Below are 23,700 nucleotides of genomic sequence, written 5' to 3'. Positions count from 1 at the left end.
CATCCTGCGTGTGAATGCTAGCATTTTTAGATGCTCTGCATTAGTGCCACTCACATTATTCCTACACTTTTTGGCTGTACTTTGTTTTGCATTTAAGCAACTTGTCTCTGATTGGAGATAAATGTACTGACTTCAACAATTACTGCTCATAAGAACAGTTACATTTGCTTGCCTGGGGTCATATTTAGTTTAAACTAATAAAACTGCTGCTTTCATGTTCCAATGTATTTTATTCACATGAATTCACTGTTCTTTCCGTGGTGCATTGTGTAACATTTAGCCACCTAGTTGCTTTACTACACTGTAATTTGTTTTTGAAACAGACTTACTGTTGCCTGTACCTGCTCAATATTGCATTGCACAACTGTTACATACAGATGCTGCATGGCTAACTATATGGTTTTACTTTTCTTCTTGCTGTACCCCTCCTTTCCAACTTCAGTACTTAGCACCCATTCTAGCTTACCCCTTCAAAATCTGCTCTTGTCTCTACTAGTTCTCCACTGAAATACCTCTACTTTCCTTTATCCTCCCTCTCTCTCCTTATTTTCAGGCCTCTCCCACCTCTACCCTTCTAACTTTTCCTTCTTTATTTTTTGCAGAACATTCAGCTATCTGCTTGCATCTTATAGTACAAAATACATTCTAACCCAATTCTAAGACCTTCAGAGAAGAAAGAAACATTTTTTTTCAAACTAAAAAGGACCTCTGACCAACTGTAGACCCATTATTTGCAATTCAACCACCCAAGTGAAGTAAAGTACATCAAACAAATCTTGCTGTATTGCTGCCATTTAACTTTAAAATCTTTATCAACTGTATACTACCACCAGAACTCATCCCCCAACTCCTCTCCTATCGTCTGTCTGTTAGTCTGGTAGCCTGCTGTATCCTTACTTACTTTCTTAACTTTATACTAAAAGAATCTCATCAGAGACTTTATTTTTGCTTAGCATTTTCCTCCTTCTGTCCTTTTCCCTATCCTCTTCCCTTCTTGGGAAATAGCCTGTGCCCAGACATCTTAACTCTGTTCTATTCATTTCCTTACCCAGGTTCTGGCCAAGTACCCTCCCTCCAGAATCATCTTTTACCTCTGCTCTTACCTTCACTACTCACCTCACAGATTATTTTTTTTCAGAGCTCCTCCTTCTTGGTGTAGCCCCGCTCACTCTGCTCCTGTACCCTACTTCCATTCCCAACCACCCCATATAATTTCATTTATACCTATTCACACCTTTTCCACATCCCCTTACCCCTTCCCCTCCCAACCCTCGTCCAGTCCTGCTAACCTTGCCTCACATCCAGACACTTTCAGATTAGCATAACTGACACGTTACCGACCCTACCTCCTTCTACTTGAGCCTTCCCTTCTTTCTTCCTAGTTACTCTGATACATCCTTCCCCTCATGCCTACCACTAACCCTTACCTCTTCTGCAGAACCAATCATGTTTCTAACCATCCTCTGCTTACTGCATCTAATTCTATTTTACCTCCTCACCTCTTATAATATCCAACTGATACATCTATCCACCTGAATGCCTTTACACTACCTCACCACCCTTTCAAAAACTCCCCATCCATTTTTCTGATAAAAACTCCACTTCCCATAATTAAACTTCTTCCCCCTTCATATTCTTCAAAGGGTAAAGTGAAGTACTTCATCTATTACCCCACTGTCTACAAAGTAAATACCCTCCTTAAAACTCTACTACTATCAGGTGATGTCCATCCAAGTCTTGGCCCAAATCTTCTCTCCCCATCAACAACTTAACTGACCCTATTACTGGACACCCTTCTCTCTCATAAAAAAAAAAATCTATCTTTTTACTCAATGAATTTTAGAAGTGCACTGAACAAGGTTAGTGAATTCCATGCCTGGATGTCATCTCACTCCCCAGATGTTATTACCCTCATCCAAACTTGGATAAAACCCCTTAACTTAGATAGAGACTTTCTCCATCTGTGGTATAATACACTCCAACTAGACCGCCAAAAATAAAAAAGGTGGTGGAGTAGCCATTGTCTACTCAAATCATCTTACACTCACATTGCTTGACAAACAAATACCATCCTTTCTACCTGCTGAACTCCTAATTGCCAACCTTAAAATCAATAATCATGTTAAAAGGACTGTAGTAGCCATTTATATACCCCTGGCAATAATATCCCCCTACTAGAACATATCCTCTCCTGGCTTGCTCAACACATACATAATGAAACCATCCTTCTAGGGGATGTCAACTTAAATTGGCTGTGCTACTCCTCACCTCACTCCATTTTAGGTATCACCTTGCATGGCTTCACCGAGCTTATCTCTACTCTCACCCACACTAATAAATCTCAAAACTCCAACTCACTTATTGACTGGATATTAGTCTCAGACCCACATAAGTAGCACAACCCTGAAACTTTGTCCAGCTCCCTTAGCGATCATTCTCCAATAAAAGTTCATAGATTATCTCCTCATTTCCCCAAACCACACAGATACATTGAATGTCACAAGCTATCAAGCATTGACCCAAATACCTTTAATACTCTCGTCTCTAAAGTAAATTGGTCTTGACTGTTCCATCTCCTTGTCATTGAGGCAGTAATCAGAGTCATCTCTACTTTCCATTCTCATTGGCACCTTTAAACACAATGCTGGTCAAATCTAACACATCCCTCTGGTTAACTAATGCCACTGGCTCCTTGATGAAAGCTAGGGATAGAAAGTGGACATCCTGGGTAAAAAAACAAGCTCCACATTCACCTGCAAAAATGTAAAGAACTCAGAAACCTTACTAAAAAGCAAGTCAACAAAGACAAAATGATTTTTGTAATAACTCACCCAGTTCTCAGAGATATAATCCCAAAAAATTCTGGCACTCTGTAAATCAAATACTTCATCCCAGTAACCCCTAATTCCCCAATCCCTGCCCTACAAATACACCCCTAGAAACTGCATCACACTTCAATTCTTACTTCATAGAATGTATCAGTAAGTTGATAAGTCCTGTTTCCTGGTCCCTCAAACTCTAACACTAAAACTCCACTGTATCCCCCTCAAGTCAGAATTAAAATTCTAACCCCTTCTTCATTTTCTTCTATTGTTCATTATCAGTGCTATTTTTGGAAAATGAACTTTAATGCACCATATTTACAAACTTCCAAATAACTAACTATATAAAAAGAAACTATTAGTTTAGGAGCAACCAGGGAATGCATGAGTTATCTCTGGCATCATCACTGGAAAAGCCAGTACTTACATTTTAAGAATTTTCATGAAGAATACCATAGCTCAATGCAATAGAATATTTTTCAGCATAATTTTCTTTAGAATATAGTTCTTAGCTGGACAAACATAACCAAGGTCAAGGAATGGTCTGACCAGTAATTTCACATTTCAGAGCTGCGTACCAAGATTAACTGACTTTGGTTTATTTCTATATTTGAAAATAAATGTATTGGATCTTTTTTTACGTTTTGAAGTAGAAGTATAACATGCAAAAATATGGCTTAATCTGTAATAAAGAGGGATAAAACCATTACTGCAGCGCAAATGGCTGGATTCATTAATGAGACAGGCACTGGAGGAGCAGCTGGGGTCAGTAGCGAATGATGAAGTGCAGCCTATTCACTTCCACCCAGGGTAAAGGATTGAGATGTGTTCCAGGAGACAGAGCCCTGCTAAAATCCCTGGAGGAGACCAGAAATGGAGTGGGGCATCTAGTTTCAAGAGGAGAAAATCTAGGAGATTAGCATCACTTTCAGAAGTAGGTAAAAACTATTATGTCATGCCCAGAGCTGTAAGTAGTGTGGGGCAAAGGGGCAGCTGCCCCAGGTGCAAGCAGCCATGGGTATCAATCAGCAGGCACTGATGCTGATGGTGCAGGAGTACAGTATCAACATTCATAAAGGATTACCGATACTGCATGTGTTGTCATGCCTGAAGTGCTTAGTGTGTGAGGTGACTATGTTGTATTTTGACTTCTGGGACTGCCAGTTTGGGATTTGTACAGGCCAACAGATGAGGTAACTTCAGTCCTGTATCATGCCATTGCAGACTTGGGCTATAGTATGCTGCAGACATAATCAGTGGACAACAGGGCTTAAAGCAGACAATTTACTGAAGGCTGTCAGGATGGCAGCACAAAGAGACCATGCATACTTCCCATAAAAAGAGGAATAATAAATAACATCACCCACAGCAATGGCTTTATGGATGACAGTTGTGAAGGGCAAAAAGTGAACAAAATAAATGACAACATCAAGACTACGTGATTAGACCATGTTGTATTGGCAAGACATTAGTCAGCCCACATGTAAAATGAGTTCAGAAATAAACTATGAAAATTAGCAAGTTTGACTAGGTAGGAAAGGGAATTTAGCTGGAAGTCATTTATATCTTTTTGAAGGAAGGGAATGATGAGTTTATAATACTTAAAAAAAGACAGGATCATATATTCATTCATGTTATGTGTGAACAGTTTAGAATGGCAGATGTATGCCAAGCGATGTGTGCATTCTCTCAGAAAGGGATAAGTATATGCTTTGCTTAGAATAAATAGAAAAAAATGAACTATGATCAATGTTAAGGTATCTAGAGACAACATTAGGACACCACTGCAGTACAGCATGACTCATATCTTTAGAATTAGCCATGAATTGACTTTCTCCTACCACTGTAGGAGAATGGTCCAGTTATGATGACAAAATGTGAACAGCTAAAGGAAGTTAAAATCTATGTGGGAATATTTTGTAACCTTCTTCACAGTGACTGCTAGAAGGTAAATTTGTGTGGACAGAAAAATCAGCTATAGCAGTTACAGTATGTGGGTCTATATTAGAAGAATGAAAACACTAAACATCGAACAGCCTAAAGGCCGAAAATGTGCGACCAAGAAGTGCTTTTTATGAGCTCGCAGTACAGCAAAGATCAGAATATTTGCCCTTTCCTCACTGTAGGTCAATCTTGGAGTTGTATATATATTTAGTGAGGGATGTGGGGTCTGTGCACCTCACAATGGCAAGTTCGAGGTCTGGCATTTTTGGCCTTTAGGCCATTCGATGTTTAGTCATTTCATTCTTCTAATATAGACCTACAGTATGTGCCTCATCTAAATAAATACAAAATGAAAAAATACCAAGAGCTATTCATTTAATCTTTTCAAATCACATTTCAGGTGCAGCAAAAATATCTTCAATTTTCCACACTTTTTCTCATAACTATGCTGACAAGTGAGTTTTTGAACAACAGCTTATTATAGAAACATGTCAAGTTTGCAGGACATTTGTTGGTTTGTTTGCCTTTGCATATTTTTGTTATTTAGATTAATTGGGACAAGAATTACCTATTTTCAGGGTAGACTCGGGTTTGAAACTAGATCAGTGAGTTTACAGAAAATATTTACCATCTATAAATTTAAATTAACAAAAAAAAAAACTTCTAATTGCATCTGAAACGTGTACCATTTATTCCACTGACTGTAAAATAGTTAAGCATTGTTGAACGAAAACAGATCATTTGCCTAATCTGTTATTTGAAAAATATAATTATTGCTTGCTTATTTCTAAGATTTGCAAATAAGAACTTAAAATATTTATACTGCCCTCACTGCTAGTAAACAACTAATTAGTGAATAATAAAAACAGCCCATATGTAATAAGCTTGTTTTGCATAAATTAAAAAATATATATTTTGAAAACAATAAGATATGAATAAATGAATTAAATATTTCTTTAATGAGTATATATTTAAATATTTAGTATGATTATTCCTTCTGGGCAGAATCAGCATATGTGGCATCTACTCTTTTTTTATATGTTTGTAGTAATTTGTTTTTGTTGTTCTGCTTTTATGTGCATAAGTTAAATTTGCTTCAATTTTGCTTCTTCTGAGTACTGTCATAAATAAAACATTTACAAAAAATTAAAAATAAACCAGCTAGTATGCCAGATATGTATGAATGACATGATTATTAAAGTGCATAATGATTCTTACAAGATAATGCATGTATTCTGTGCTCAGGGTGAAGAAATCCCTGTGTTACATGTTACGTTGCCACTCATAAACAGAGAAGCTTCTGTAACTTATAAATTTCTGAATACTTTTTCATTTTACTTCACTAAATGTGGTGCATTTGCATCTTAACCCTGAAGTTATTCTCAAGTCTAGCATCATATTCCTAGCATTCCTTCAGATTGTTGTCTTCATCTAACAATGTATATGGTACTGTATAGTGCATTACAGTTAAATCGTAATAGATATGAGCAATGTGGCAAGAAAGCTGAGTGATCATTTGAAAAACAATGGTTTTAAAATCAAAATAGGCTCCTCTAGGAATCAGAAAAATAGAGCACAATTCAGACAAAGTGGCAGGCTGAAAGAATGCCATGTGGAACTAAGAACACACTAGATAAAGGAGTATAATACATACAATCTATCCAGCCCTTTATTGGGCAGCATGAGTAATTGATTACACTCATGATTAATCCCTGTAAAATATCACATGGCATTGTAACACAGCCACAGTAGCAGTGATATTGCAAGAATTAAGGGTGTCTTAATTACTACTATACAACTGCTAGATAAGGGAGAACAGACAAATGCTCTATAGTTAAAAATTCTTATTTCTACTTGCTTTCAAGTAAGACTTAATTATATGTTCTTTTAGTCATTTACCTTATATATTATGTAGATGGAGTTTTGAATTTAGAGTCTGACAATTGATTCAGTTCTAAAATCTCCTCTTTTTTTTGAGGTACATGGAATGTGATGCTAAAAATATGAAATGCGTCTTTGTTATGTTTGCAATCAGCTAAGTGCCACTTAATATGAACATATAGTGGCCCTTCAGTTTTGTTACTTTAATAATCAGATCTTTCATACATATCTGACATATTAGTGAGTCATTTTTTATTTATTTTTTATTAAATATTTGCATGTGGCCACAGAATGTTCTCCTAAGCTTTCACATGTAGCAAATACATTAAAATGTGCTACATCTTCTGAACTAGGGAATGCAAAAACCTTACTAGCTTGAATGTTATTTGATGTACTGCAGCCATTATATCTATAGATATCCATTTTTTTCTCTCCCTTTTTTCCAGCTTCATCTCAAAGAATTCTGTAAAATTTTTCACCTTCTACAAATAAATGATGGAACTAAAAGTATCTTGGAGCTAATGCTCCTGTTATTTAAGAAACCACCCTAATTATGTTTAATTACGACTTCAGTGCATATCTCAATGGGTAGTTAGTAGACTCATGACTGATATCAGGGAGACCAGACAGATGGGGGTTCTCTTCCTGCAGTGGATAGTAGTTAAGGTATTAATTGGGGTTACACATTTAAGTCTAGTAGCTTGCTCAAATGATTAAGGCTATAAGCTGTTAATGAGTTACTTCTAGAGTAGAGTATGACTAACTCAGCCTTCATTTGCCTACTGTGTGACTCTGAGCAAGTCACTAAACCAGACAGTGCTCAAGGGTAATGCTGGGGTTTTGCAATGCTTCTCAGTGATCTCTATGACTACATGCCTAGTAATTAACTATGAACCTATAATGGAATCTCATCTAACATTGCTTTACTATCTTACATTCTCATGATGCCTATAACTGGTGAATATCAGCTTTAATGATTAGCTGCCTACAGCTGTTATCATCATAGTGAATTGTTTTTCAAATAAAGGTCTAGGTTTACTAAATTTTTCTAACTTCTTACTTTTAAACTTCATTTAAGTAGTACTCCTGATAACACTCATTAATTGCCTTTCTGCTGTGTTTCTGTTATAGGCTTATAGTAGTTACTTTGTATGTGGTCTACAAGATCATTGAGGAGACTAGCCCAATTTAACAATTGTCCAAGATAAGTGTGTGAATACTTCAGTAGTTCAATGTTTTGAATATAAATTCAAAATCCCACAGTGGAGCAATTTAGGAATTTACCAAAAAATATACCAGGTTTGAATGCTCTGCTACAAAACTATATATTCAAGGTGATCTTAAAATGGTCACTATATCACTAAAATTAAAGTTAGCATTCTGAGTTATAGAGAAGAACAATTTAATCTCCCCTCTGAATGAGTCCAAATCAGTCTTTCCTGCATCTTTATTACCGAGACAGATTGTTAAAGAAAGACTACAACGGTCTCACTTTATCTGTCAATCTAATTCCATTAAAAAGCTGCAGTAGCAAAGTTATGTGAAATCCTTGGGATTGTATCTCTTAACCCTCTTGACATTGAATCACCTATAATAAAATTTCTTTAGGACTACTTTGTGTATTCTTCTCAGTTCTGGAAAAAAACTGCTTCATAACAATTAGCTTGCTGCAGCAATCCAAAATACAGTCCCTGTCCAGACCCAGAATAGCTCTCCTACATTTCTTTTTTGTCCCTCTGAAAAATAACCACCTCATCCCCAAGTTATAAATATCCCTTCTCGGCCTTTTATAGCAGGAGACTCTACCTTTTGAATTCTTGATAATGGAACCTTGTTTTTGACTGAAAGCCTCTTAACACTTCCTAGCATTATTGCTTAGGTCCAAGACACTGGAGGAGGTCACATTACTAGTTGCAGTATTGTCACCATTTAAACCTAAAGTATATTGCGCATTGGCCTTGCCTCAGTCGAGTTTTTTTTTCAGTTGACAACACACCTCCTCATTTCCTAGAACTAGCTGCTAATTCTATTGCTTGCCCTATCTCTATATTAATCAACAGATCTATCAAGGTCAGGAATGCTCTGTACCTGATATTTGGAAAAAATTCTTTGTTATCCCATTACATAAAGGTGGTACTTCAACTGACCCCTCTAACTACAGATCTATTTCCATCTTATCCTCCCTGTCTAAAATCCTTAAAAAATGTATCCACAAACAGCTTCTTAATCATATTCTCCAAGAAAATCTGCTGACCCCAACACAACATGGCTTTTAAAGCACATTACTGCTACTGCTCTGACATCCTTCATCAATACCATCACCTTACAATGCGATAACAATAAATTAATTTCTTGCCTGTTTCTAGATCTATCCAAAGATTTTGAAACTGTTTCCCATACACTACTTCTATCCAAACTTGCCTCTCTTACCCTCTCACACTCTACTTTATCATGGTTCTCCAGCTACCTCACAAATAGATTTCAGGCTTGGAGATGGTTATCAAACTACTCTCCCTTTCTTCCAGTCCAAACTGGGGCACCCAAGGCTTCATCCTTGGTCCCCTACTTTTCAACATATTAATTAATAACCTCCACTCTTCCTGTCCACTCTCTACCCTTATACAAATTGCTGATGACTCTAAAACTATCTCCTGCTCTGGTAGCATCACAAACCTTCATACCCTCACCCAAGAATCCCTCCACTCCGTTGAAAGATGGCTTACTTCCCACCAACTTCTACTGAATACAAAGAAAACTAAACTCCTTTTGTTTCTCCGTAGCTCTCTTCAGCATCATAAAACTTCCTTCTCTGTCTCCTCCCTGACTAATACTACCATCTCACCAGAAGCCCACACCAAGCTCTTAGGTGTTATAATAGATGACCATCTCAAATTCGACTTACACACTCAGCAGTGCATAAAAAAGACCCATCAAAAACTAGGTCTGCTTTATATTTATATTTATTATAGACATAATAAATACCTTACAAATGCCTGTAGTCTCTCCCTTGCACAAGCCTTTCTACTTCCCAGTCTCTCTATGCAGCCCCTATTGTTACATACCTCCAGTCAATTATCCTTATTAAACTCAAACTTACCTATAGCAAAATAACTCGAACTGCGTACAACCTATCTTACTGTACCCACCATTACATCACACTAAGAAATTTGCAGTGGCTGGAATTTCATCACCAAATCCTAGCAGCACAACTTCTTTTGGCTCATTCAGTTCTACATCAACCGTCTTCCTGTCCTTCTCTCCGCACTCTCATCCAGCCCTATACTCCCAAACGCTCCCTTTGCAGCTCACAACAGAACCTTCTCCAAGTATATAGGCCCAATAAAAATATTGGAAAACTACTCTATAGCTATTCAATTGCAAATGCCTGGAATGAGCTACCCCACAGTGTCAGATGTATTACTGAAACAAATACCTTTAAAATAGAAATTAAAGACTGCTTCCACAAATCATGCATATGCTTCTGCCAGGACTCAACATAAGCAACCTCCACTACCACTGACTGTTGTCCCCTTTTTGATTTTTATTTTTGTTTTGTCATTCATTGTAAAGTGGTCAGAAAGTGTGTGTGCGTGTGTGTGTGTGTGTGTGTGTGTGTGTGTGTGTGTGTGTGTGTGTGCGCGTGCATGCGTGCGTGCGTGTGTGTGTGTGTGCAATTAGAACTAGGGGAAAAGTGCAGTGTGATATTCCCTAATGGTTTCTAACTAGTAGGTGTTGTTGAGAGGGCCATTTAAGCAGCATATGCGAGTCTCTCCATTTTCAAGTTAAAATCAGAGCCAATATTAAGCAGCCATGTGTCTTCACATAGCAAGCTAACTAGTGGTAATACTGCCTACCAAATTATCAGGTAAAAAAGCCCTTTCTTTGCTATTGATATTACTGAATGTGTCTTAAGTACTCTTGAAATATCTAATATTGAGATTATAAACAACTTTTGTAATAACAGCTTGTTAGAGATGGGTTTCATAAGGCAGTGCTGCACAGGTCAAATGCTAAATTAGGAGAAGATAGAATTTTGCAAAAGGAAATCATGCAGAAAGTGTACCTGTTTTATAAAATCTTATGAAATTATCTGAGTTCAGCACACCTGCAAGATACTCTTTTGGGCGTAAGTAAAATGCCCTATGCAGCCCACCTCAAGGCCCCATCCTTGTATTCTGTCTCCTACAGGCTTTTGAGGGGAGAGCTATGCGTGGCATACAGGGCATTGTCAGACCCCACTCTGATGGACCTCCTGCATATTCACAAAACAAATAGCACCAGAATTATCCATTCTAAAGATAACCCTTGCCTGTGATATAAATAGGACCTACTGGAGAGATAGATATGTATCCCAGAGACTACACCGTCTATGGAACAGGCTCCCCATCCATGTAAAGCAGAGTTCCTCCCTAACCCAATTCAAGTGCAACTTGGATAAAATTGGATGGGAAACTGGAAATTCATCCCTGGTTTGGTACCTATGTCTCTAATGGACAGAGATAACGTGTAAATGGTTCTTCTCCGAGGCCCATGCATACACTTATCAAGGGTATCAGAACTTGTCAGAGATTTGAGATGCATGGCTAGGCTTAAAAAGGTCCTTGTGGTCATTAACCTAGTAAACACCTATGAACCTACGAGTCTATGAACCTCAGCTGAAATACAGATTTTAGTTGTAAATGATTATGTTGGTTTGAAACATTGTAGTTGCAGGAATTATGATGTAAATGCAGAGAATGGAAGACATTACTTTGTATTATAAATTAGTGACTCCACTTGAAAAAAATGATGCAAATAACTTGGTACGGGTCCAGTTCTTTGTTCCCCTGAGAATGCTGTTCTAAATAGACAGAATTCTCTTATTGCTGTCACAGGTTCTATTATTACCAAGTGACAATAGTTCTACAGTGTGACTGGCAGGTAAAGGTTATAAAAATGATGTAGGTGTGGATGGATCTATGTTCGGCCATCAAATAAGCTAACCATCGAATGGTTGAACATCAAATAATAAACTGTGAAAGTTCAGTCACTGAATTTTCATTTCATTGACATGGTAATTAACTAATTGTCCAACACTTCTCCTTCTTATACACAGAAGTATTTCAAACCCCTTTTCTCCACTGTAGTGTGGTCTTGGAGTTAGGATATATAGTAAGGGGGGGGGGCAAAGCCCCTGACCTCAGTTGGTTTGAAATAATGGCTAGTAATTTAAATAGTTCTGCTTGAAAGTCATGCTGCAGACTAGCATGCATATTGTTGTATAAGAACACAGGGTGTAGACAGCATCTTCCCTTGACTCTATCTCCTTATAGTCTCTTTAATGTCATGTTTATTTCATGTTCGCTAGTCGGAACAATTAAATCATCTAATTGCTGAGGCAACAACTCAGGAAAATGTTTACATCTCATATAATCTAGTGTGCCTGCTTGAGAAATTTCTCCTTGCCATTGAGAAGAAAATAACTGTTGGTAATATTCATGATAAAATTCTGCATTATGTAATGGGTTATTCACTTATAATAAGTGAAAGCGTGGCCAAAACTATTCATTGAATGCTGTTGTTTAAGTTTTAATAACAATCTTGATTCATATCCTGGAGATATGTGAAAGAACAAATCCATTATTCCCTCCTTTAAGCACTGAAATTTCATATCAGATATTTCCTCTGTTCTTTGTTTATTTCTACAGTGGGTTTCCTTATAGCTTGAATTCCCTGCAAACATCTATCGTCTGATATCCTTGCCTCTTGTCTTTTGCCTTGCAACTTCATCTTCCCATTTTTCTAAATTTTGTTTTTATTGTAGTGTCTAACCTTGGCCATGACAGCTGCTGTAAGTTTGTCTCAGTAACTAGCTAACTTGGAAGAAGGAAACCTGCAGTGTTTCTCAATTTCAACATGCAGTGGAAGCATTTATTTCTAATGGTATAAGTTGATATAATAATTGCATAACTTTCAAACTCTCAAAACTGTATAGAGGCATTCACTTGCAATATAAATCATATTTATTCAGGACCTTGAATGAAACCTAGCTGACTGAAAGGTATAGTTAGATATCTCTTCTCTTTCAAACTCTATACCCACTAATCCTATAAACTAAATAAAACTAGCTTCATGTGTACCCTTTGTGGGCACATTTTGTATTCCTGAGCCACCCATGTAGCTGGCTATTTCAGTGGTACAGTAACAACATTGGCATTAGTACTCTGAAATCTCTTGTTGTGAACCGTGGTGATGAATAAACACAGAATATTGCCACTTCCCCACTCTATTGCTTCTAACCCTGTTTTTGTCACTGTGAGACACTTAAGTATCCATTATTGTTAAGAGACTCCCTATAGCTGCCAGTACCTCCTTTCTTGGAACATTGATAGGAGGCAAAACCCCTCAACCTTCAATCCAAGGCTCATTTGACAAATTAGGCATGCTTACGCTATGTCTAAATGCATTTCTTGCAGAGCTAACATGTTAGGGTGAAAAATTTACCATATTGTTTATTCCACTGATTTTCTAAGATATCAGTTTCATAAAACATAGTAATGCTGTCCTTTACTTTGAACTAAGATGTCCCTGCTTTTGGTTATATCAAAAGAAGAGCTATCAAAGTAATTACTCTCAATTTATGTAAATATTATCTGTACAAAACTAACTTCATCTTTGATATAGTGTTGCTGCTGCATATGGGTTATTGACTTCAATATTATCCCACTACCAATATGCAGTTTATTGACTTTAAGTAAGCCCTGCAATCAAAATGTGTTAACATATACATTATAAATAGGTTCATAGTTTCATAGGTTTATACTAGGCTATCTGCCCTAAGGCATTTATAAGCCTAGCCCAAATTTTTGTGGCTTACGCCACCCCTTATATGAAAAAATACTGTGCCCATTAGTTTGTTGTGCCTCTGTCCAGCAGTGACACAGAGATAATTCCCGGGATAAACCTACGATCTCCCATCCACAGGTCAAGATTTCTCTTGAACAGAGCCAGCGAGGTGCTCTGCCTCACATGGACCGGGATTTTATTCCACAGCATAGGGAGTCTCTGAGTGATAAATCTATCCCTCCAGCACATCCTATTTATATCCGTGCTAAGGTTTAAGTCGCTTGCTCTAGTGGTTTTGGTGGATTTGGATTTTTTGAGGTGGAGCATGTCCATTAATTCTGAGTTGGACATGGCCTTGTATGTCAGGCACATGTCACCTCTGAGCAGACGGTATGCAACTGAATAGAGCTGGAGTTTCTTCAATCTGGCAGCATATGACAGATTTTGGAGTCCCTTTATCCTTTTGGTTAGGAACTTTTGGGGTCTCTCCAATTGCTGCAGATGTCGGGTGCGATACATCCCGAATGGGGCATTGTACTCTATCATTGGTCTGATAAGTGAAGAGTACAGGGGAACAATGACCTCACTAGATCTGGATGTGAATCCCTTCATGATCAGGTGGGCAATGTAGAAGATCTTTCTAACCACTTTAGCAACGTGAGTGTCAAAAGAAAGGCCACTGTCAACCTGGGTCCCCAGGTCCCTGATAACCTCTTCTGTGCTTAGTGGATTGCCACCTATATGGTAGCTTGGGGTTACCTTGTTTTTCCCGAAGGGTATGACTATGCATTTTTTGGCGTTTAACTTCAGGCCATGGCTCTGGCACCAGCTATCTGTTTCCGTGAGTCCCTTCTGAAGGATATCCATGTCCGATGCACTTTCCACTATGGCGCCCAGTTTGCAGTCGTCTGCAAACTTTGTCAGCCAAAGTCCTCCCATGTTGGCCTGTACTTCTGAGAAGTAGATGCCGAACAATAGGGGGCCAAAGACCGAGCCCTGTGGGACACCGCTTGTGACCAGCTTGGAGTCTGACATAGCGCCAGCAACTCTAACCCTGTGGGTTCTGTCCTTAAGCCAGTTTGCAACCCATCTTGTGACATATGGGTTTACATTTAAGCTGGTAAGTTTTTCTATAATACCCGAGTGGGGTATCGTGTCGAAGGCCTTTGCAAGGTCAAGGTAGGCTGTATGGACTGCCTTTCCCTCATCAATGGCCTTGGTGACTGTTTCGAAGAAGTCGACTAAGTTCAAAAGGCATGATCTGCCCTTGACGAAGCCAAACTGGGTCGGGTCCAATGTCTGCAAGTCCCCTATATCTTTGTTTATGAGCTCCATTATGATCCTCTCCATAGCTTTGCAGACTAGACTTGTTAAGCTTATGGGGCGGTAATTAGCAGGGTCTGTAGAGGCACCACCTTTGTGGAGTGGGACCACAGTTGCCGTACGCCACTCCTTGGGCACGTATCCTGTGGTAAGGCTGAGATTAAGCAGCTGCCTTATGTGCGGGTTTAATTCCTCATTTTGCTCGTGTGGCACACAGCCGGGGACACCATCCGGTCCCATTGATGCTGTGTTTTTAGCTTTAGAGAGAGCAGCTTTCACCTGCGCATTTGAGATGTCTGGGAGGCTACACTCTGTTGGGATAGTTATCTCTCCTTTAGGGGGGAGAGGGGGGTGAAGTTTGCACTGAACCTGTCTGCCAGTATATTGGCAATGTCTGTGGGTTCAGTGATTTTTGTAACATTTTGGACTAATTCTGAGCATATCTGGGAGTTTCCACCCAGGTTCCTAACATAGCTGAAAAAGGCCTTATGATTGTCCTTTGAATCCATGGCAATTTTTCTCTCAAAATTGGCCTTAGTTGATTTTATGAGTGCTCATATTTTTTTACTAATAATGATCAGGGTGACTTCCTTTTATGGATTTTGTTCTATCATGTAATAGCTTTCTCCTCTTATTGTAAAGTTTGTTAATGGCTGGGGTCCAACAGACTGGACGTTTGCCCTTTGTGGACAGAGTCTTGGTTTTATTTGGGATTGCCTGATCCATGCAGTCCTGGAGGTGTTCATAGAAGGCATTTGTAAGGGCTTCCACAGCTTGGGTTGTGGTTTCCACTAGCTCAGGGGCCTTGAAGGATACCACACCAGTCTTGAGTAGTGTGAAGTTTGCTTTAGAGAAGTTCTTCACTGTGGTCTTTTTTGTTTGGGGTGGGGCGGATGTGGATTTCCAGTGAGATTAGTGTATGATCAGATCTCACCAATGAGGGATATACTTCCGGTGTGGAGCATTTTGTCCCCATGTTTGTGATAATGAGATCTAGTATATTTTCTCCTCTCGTGGGAACAGTGACTAGCTGTTCCATGGCATTTGAATTTATGAACTCCAGGAACCGTTGGGCTAGAAAGTTAGGGCTTGAGTAATGTTCCCAGTCTATATTCGGGTAGTTGAAGTCACCCAATATGATGGTATTTGGAGATACATTTATACCCTCCAGTGTCTTCAGGAAGGCTGTGTGGGGTTCCTGAGTTTGAGAGGGTGGCCTGTAGCATGCTACAATTTGTAGAGCAGTTTTGCCTATGGTTAGTTGCACCTGGATGGTTTCCGAAGCTTCGTGCGTTGCCACCAACCTGGAGGTGTGGGTATCCTTTATGAATATGGATACACCCCCTTCTTTTGTGGTGTGGTCCGGGTTTTGGGGCCGGAGCGCATGATATGAGGTAAAACCTAATAGTGCCGGGGTGCTCTCAGGAGCCTTGAACCAGGTTTCAGTTACAGCACAGACATCGATGTTCTCCATACTGAGAAGGGCCTCGAGTGCATGCATTTTGAGATTTAAACTTCTGGCATTGAGCAGCATTACCCTCAGTTTCTTCCCATTTTTGTTTTCTAGGGTGGTAGGTTTAGAATTTGAGCCTTGCCTAAAAAAGGCACTATGGGGGTGGCAAGAGCCTTAGCCAATATCCGGAATCCCAGGGGTGACAGGTGCAAGCCGTCCCTTGCGAAGCAGCGTGGCTTGTCAAGCATGTCATCCCAGGCAGACAGACACTGGATCCCCTTTGAATGACACCAGACATTAAGACAATTGTTAAAGCTGATCATCTTGTCTCTATATTGTGGCATCATTCTTGGTGAAGGAAGGATACTGCTCAGGGTCAGGGTCATACCTGCCTGGGCTACATGCCAGAAACCTGATTCAAATGAGCAGGAACATCTACACTTTAGTACCATAAGGTTCATGCAACTATTAGACATCACAATGCCTGTACTCTTATCTCAAAGTAACAAGAATCTCCTCCCAAAAAGATCCCACCCATCAAAAGTCTCTATTAATGTGCCCAAGCAGTTGTCAGAAGGAAAGAGTCTGAAGGTTCAGTTCTTTATTCTTGTGTATAGCCTTTTTTACATTATTAGAGGCTTAAGTCATCAGTTTACTTGAGTAGTTTAAGCAGAACTGAAAAATACTGCAAAAGATCAAACTCCTGAGCTCTAAAATTCTCCAGTTTTATAAACTAGTAGAGTGCTTCCATCCTCTTATAACTAGACTTCTTCAGAACTAAAATATATCATATATATCATTGATTGTATAATGGTGTTACCTAGTTATGTGGTCAAATAGAAAGACATTCAACTGACAATCACTGAAACAACTGAACACATTAGTACAGTTAAAGTGCCATAGAAAAAGTATGAAAAGGAAAGAAGATAAAACGTGACAACTTTTTTACAAAGTCAGTATAAACTGAAAAAGATACAAAATAGTTGTGAAAATAAAATAAATTAAAGTTTTGCTCCATTAAATTTTAGAAGTGAAATTAGTGAAATGCTTTCCTTAATTCCAGGTGTTGCTAATCTGAGTTATCAAAGCAGTTCCTTATATTCCAGAGTCTCTTCCCATAAACCACTTTTTCAAACAATATAAAGAAAAGTAAGTTGAAACTGATGTATAATCGCTTATGTTTACTAAGTTCACTTTTTAAATTGTTCGCCCTTCCTAATGTCATATAAATGCTCATGTATTTTTTTCCTTTAAGGACCTTTTGGTTTTGCCAGTATTGAATGACTCACAAGTTTTGCAAAGAGTGATGTATACCATCTCCCTAGTCACACAGTTGTAATAGTCAGCTGGTCTAATGGGAGGGGGGTGCTCATCAGTTGTCATGATGACCCCATCAAAAATCTATTGTCATTATGAACAAGCCCCACACTTGAAAGTTCCATGTGTACTCATGTCAGATAGAGTGGAGATTTTTTTTTTTACCCTGAATAAGCCCTTCAGATGTTTCTTCCATTTATAAACAAAATGCATTTTGTTACCAAGGGACTCAAATAATGTTTCGTCATGGAAAACAATTCCTAGTTTCTTACAATGATGTATAAAATAGTAAAGCAGACAGCGTGATGAATCAGGAAACTGACTAAATGTACACAACAGTGGTATGTCCTGTGTCTTTTACCCTTAAGTGTTTTTTTTTTTCCTTAGGCATATCTGAAAGAATAGCAAATAGGAGTGGCACAGCAGCAGCAAGAGAGGATGATGATTAATGTCTAATGAAATATTTGGAAAAAAACAAACAAGCTGGACAAAGGCTGACAATCAAGGTTCAGTGCAAACAAATGTAATGCATTACACTTATCACAGTAACCTTAGTGTTAGGTATTAAGTGGGTGGAGTGGACACAATGATAACAGAGCAGGAAAAGTATCTGTGGGTATTGAACACATCTGTACCGGACCATTGACATAAGAGTAACAGGATTGTGTTAGCAATGCTGGCATGTACCTCTAGTGGAACAGATTCCAGATGTTTAATCAAAATACTTATGTTAGAGTATAATGATTAGTTTTATCTTAATCTTCTTGGTTTCCTTATATTGCTGTTTTCTTTTTACTGTACATCATCTTTAATTTTTCCCTTTCCTTATATTGCTGTTTTCTTTTTACTATACATCATCTTCAATTTTTCCCTTAGAACTGTTCTACTTGCAATCTAAACAGCCTATACTCTATCTGAAAAGCTCAGCACTTGCTCCTAAAGCATTTTGTATACAGGTAAAGCACTCTTAAACAAACGAAAGTACTTCATTCACCTAAATTCTGTTGAGTACCCATTTCCCTATAGGTCCTTTCTGACTCAGTTACACAGCAATCTTTTTCACTATTTCTAGCATGTCGAAGGGTCAGTTGCTGGCATCCTCTCCTGTTCAGCTGGTGAATCTGGGAATCTTGAGGCAATGTTACAATTGCCTCATGTACACAGACAACCCTCTCCTCCTCCCAACAAATACAAATATATGCGAGAGATGCAACTATTATAGCCAAACTGGAGGCTGAGCTCTCTCAATTCAGTACTGGCAAGACCAGTCAGGAGGAGAAGGTAACCACGCACACCACAAACCTAGTCTCACATAGAACTATCACAACTGCAAACCAAACACATAAACACACAAAAACATACTCGGAGGCGCTGATTAAAAATCTACCAAAACAACAGAGCCTCCAAAGCAGACACCCAAGCAACCACCACCTCAAGACATAGCACATGCAACACATAGTTCACAAAGTCAGTGTGCTAAACAGTCACAGCCCTTAAGGCCAAACAACATGCCAGACACACTTGTAATAGGTGACTCCATAGTCAGGCACACTGACATCCTGCTCACCAGACTGAACAAGGAGAGGGTCACAGTAAGCTGCCTGTCGGGAGCTAGAATCCGCCACATAACACAAGCACTCAGGTCACTCCACAGCAAGTACAAATATGACTCAGTCATTGTACATGCCGGTGTGAACGACCTGAGATGTACCTCCCTGGACTACATGAAAAGAGACATAGAGGAGCTCTCTGATTATGTAGCCCAGGCCGGTATGACCCTGACCCTGAGCAGCATCTTACCCTCACCAAGAATGATGCCACAGTACAAAGACAAAATGATCAGTTTTAACAATTGGCTTAATTACTGGTGTCATTCTAAGGGGATCCAGTGTCTGTCTGCTTGGGATGACATGCTTGACAAGCCACACTGCTTCAAGGGATGGCTTGCACCTGTCACCCTGGGCTTCCGGATATTGGCCAAGGCTCTTGCCACCCCATAGTGCCTTTTTAGGCAAGGCTCAAATGACAAACCTACCTCCCTAGAAAACACAAGTGGAAAAAAACTAAGGGTAATGCTGCTCAATGCCAGAAGTCTAAACCTCAAGATGCATGCCCTCGAAGCCCTCCTCAGTATGGAGAACATTGATGTCTGTGCAGTGACTGAAACCTGCTTCAAGGCTCCTGAGAGCACCCCAGCACTATCAGGTTTTGCCTCATATCATGCTTTCCAGCCCCAAAACTTGGACCGAACCACAAAAGGAGGGGGAGTATCCATTTTCATCAAAGATACCCACACCTCCAGGTTAGTGGCAATGCACAAAGCATCGGAGACTATCCAGGTGCAACTAACCATAGGCAAAACTGCCTTACAGTTTGTAGCATGCTACAGACCACCCTCTCAAACTCAGGAACCCCACACAGCCTTCCTGAAGACACTGGAGAGTATGAATGTCTCTCCAAATACCATCATTTTGGGAGACTTCAACTACCCAAACATAGACTGGGAACATTACTCAAGCTCCAACACCCTAGCCCAAAGGTTCCTAGAATTCATAAACTCAAATGCAATGGAACAACTAGTCACCATTCCCACAAGAGGAGACAATATACTAGACCTGATCATCACAAACATGGGGACAAAATGCTCCACACTGGAAGTACATCCCTCTTTGGTAAGATCAGACCATAAATTAATCTCACTGGAAATCCACATCCCGCCCCCACCCCCTGCACAAAAGACCACAGTGAAGAACTTCTCAAAAGCAAACTTCACACTTCTTAAGACTGAAGTGGTATCTTTCAAGGCCCCTGGGCCAGTGGAAACCACAACCCACACTGCTGAATCCTTTGCAAATGCCTTCTATGGGCACCTTCAAGAATGCATGGATCATGCAATCCCAAATAAAACCAAGACCCATTCCCCCAAAGGCAGGTGCCCAGTCTGGTGGACACCAGCCATAAACAAACTTTACAACAGGAGGAGGAAGCTACTACATGACAGAGCAAAATCCCTAAAAGGGAAGGCATCTCTGATCAGTACTAGCAAAAAACTACGATCACTCATAAAATCATCCAAGGCCAACTTTGAGAGAAAAATCGCAAAAGACAGAAAAGACAATCACAAGGCCTTCTTTAGCTATGTTAGAAACCTGGGTGGAAACTCCCAGATATGCTCAGAGTTAGTCCAAAATGAACACAAAATACACTGAACCCACTGACATTGCCAACATTCTGGCAGACAAGTTCAGTGCCAATTTCTCCTCGTCCTCCCCACCAAAAGGAGAAATAACTATCCCAGCAGAGTGTAGCCTCCCTAACATCTCAGATGACCAGGTGAGAGCCACCCTCTCTAAAGCTAAAAACACAGCATCAATGGGACCGGATAGTGTCCCGGGCTGTGTGCTACATGAACTCCAAGAGGAACTAAACCCACACATAAGGCTGCTGTTTAATCTTAGCCTTACTACAGGATACGTACCCAAAGAGTGGCGTACGGCAACAGTGGTCCCACTTCACAAAGGCGGTGCTTCTATGGACCCTGGAAATTACCGCCCCATAAGCTTGATGAGCCTGGTCTGCAAAGCTATGGAGAGGATCATTATGGAACTCATAAACAAAGACATTGGGGACATACAGACATTGGATCCTACCCAATTTGGCTTTGTCAAGGGCAGATCCTGCCTTTTGAACTTGGTTGACTTTTTTGAAACAGTCACTAAGGCCATTGATGAGGGTAAGGCAGTTCACACAGCCTACCTTGACCTTGCAAAAGCCTTTGGCACAATACCCCACTCGGGCATCATAGACAAACTCACCAGCTTAAATGTAAACCCATATGTCACAAGATGGGTTGCAAACTGGCTCAAGGACAGAACCCACAGGGTCAGAGTTGCTGGAGCTATGTCAGACTCTAAGCCAGTCATAAGCGGTGTCCCACAGGGCTCATTCCTGGGACCCCTCTTGTTCGGCACTTATTTTTCCGAGGTACAGGCAAACATAGGAGGATTGTGGCTGACAAAGTTCGCAGATGACTGCAAACTGGACGCCATAATTGATACTCCAGCGGACACAAACATCCTTCAGAGGGGCCTCATAGAAATGGATAATTGGTGCCAGAGCCATGGCCTTAAGCTGAACGCCAAAAAATGTATAGTCATACCCTTTGGGAAAAACAAGGTACTGACAAATTACCACATAGGCGGTAATCCATTAAGTACGGAAGAGGTAATCAGGGACCTAGGGACCCAGGTTGACAGTAACCTCTCATTTGACACTCACATTGCCAAAGTGGTTAGGAAGACCTTCTATATTGCCCACCTTATCATGAAGGGTTTCACATCTAGATCAAGAGAGGTCATTGTGCCCCTGTACTCTTCTCTTATCAGGCCAATGATTGAGTACAATGCCCCATTTGGGATGTATCTCACCTGACACCAGCAGCAGTTGGAAAGACCCCAAAAGTTCCTCACCAAGAAGATAAAGGGTCTTAAACATATGTCATATGCTGCCCGACTGAAAAAACTCCAGCTCTATTCAGTCGCATACCGCCTACTCAGAGGTGATCTGTGCCTGACGTACAAGGCCATGTCCAATCCTGAATTAATGGACATGCTCCACCTCAGAAAATCCAAATCCATCAGAGCCACGAGAACAAGTGACTTAAACCTCAACACAGAAATAAATAGAACGTGCTGGAGAGACAGATTCATAACCCAGAGGCTCCCTACACTCTGGAACAGAATCCCAGTCCATGTTAGGCAGAGCCCCTCACTGACTCTATTCAAGAGAAATCTCGACGAGTGGATGGGAGATCATAGGTTTACCCCGGGGGTCATCTCTGTGTCACTACTAGACAGAGGCATAGTAAACTAAACCCTAAAAGGGCATAGTATTCTCATCCTAAGGGGTGGTGTAAGCCACATACACTCTGGCTAGGCTTATAAATGCCCTAGGGCAGATAGCCTAGTACGAACCTATGAACCTATATGTGATATATCTGCAGTCTTCAAAATAACAAGTAAAAGAAAATATTTTATTAACTTTTAACATTAAAAATGCCATTACAATTTATTAAATAAAAATGTATGACTGCAGCCTGTCATTTTCTTTTTCCTATAGTCATGTACTTTTTAGTTTAGTATCACTTTCGTATTGTCTGTTCGCTAATCTCAGACTTATAATATTACGTGTTATTTTCTAAAGATGTTTTTAAAATGCATTCTCTTGCTTCATTTCACATGCCAACTTGAAAAAGCTGTGATTTGTGGCTCTTGTATATGTCATTTATCTCTTTTTTATTATTGCAAACTAAAATGCAAAATGTCACAACTCCACTTAGAAATTCTACTTTCTCAGCCCCTAATGGATAAGACAAAATAGGATCTAGAAATCCCTTTTCTGATTAATACTACAGTGTCAAATGAAGTTTGGCAACAAACTAAGTTGCCCCAAGACATCTTCATGGGGGGGGGGGGGTTAGGTTGATGTTAGGGGGAGTTAAGTGGGTTGGGGAGGTGAAAGGGTTAAGTGGCGGCAAGGATGGTTGGGAGGAAATTAGATATGAATGGGGAGGGGCTTAGGAGATTTAGTCTAGTGTAGATGGGTTAAGCAATCACAGTTTGGCATGAACGTATTACAGGGCAGGTTTACGTCCAGGATGGCATTTGCTGTGGTTTGGACAGTAGGCCTTGGAGTGGTGCTGGTATGTATGAAGTGGTGATGTATGGGCTATAGAATCCTGTTTGGTGTGGTAAGGGAGCAAGAGTTTGGGTTTTGGGGCAGGTTGAATTTTATACAAGGCAGGGGTTTATGGTATGTGGAGGTGTATAGCTGGTTTGTTGGCTGGATGACTGGGTTGCTGGGAGGCTGCTGTTTAGTTTGGTGAAGGGTTTTTCTGGCTGCAGCTGTTGGGGATGTTTTCCTCTTCTATGGTGGCTTTGTGTTCCTGTAGTTGGAGAACTTCGCTGGTTATGAGACTCGGTTGGTTGCTTTGCATGTGAGGTGGAGTGCTTGCCACTGGGATGGGGAGGGGAGGTGATGTAGGGCTTGTGAATGGTTGTCGGCTTTTCTTTTGTCCCTGGGGCTGTGTGGTGTTTGCGGTGGTGCAGCAGGTTTCGGGATTAGTAGAATAAAAAA

Source organism: Protopterus annectens, chromosome 13.part0, assembly GCF_019279795.1.
Source record: "Protopterus annectens isolate FY-2018-M chromosome 13.part0, PAN1.0, whole genome shotgun sequence".
Classification (NCBI taxonomy): Eukaryota; Metazoa; Chordata; order Ceratodontiformes; family Protopteridae; genus Protopterus; species Protopterus annectens.
This window is presented reverse-complemented; position numbering follows the sequence as displayed.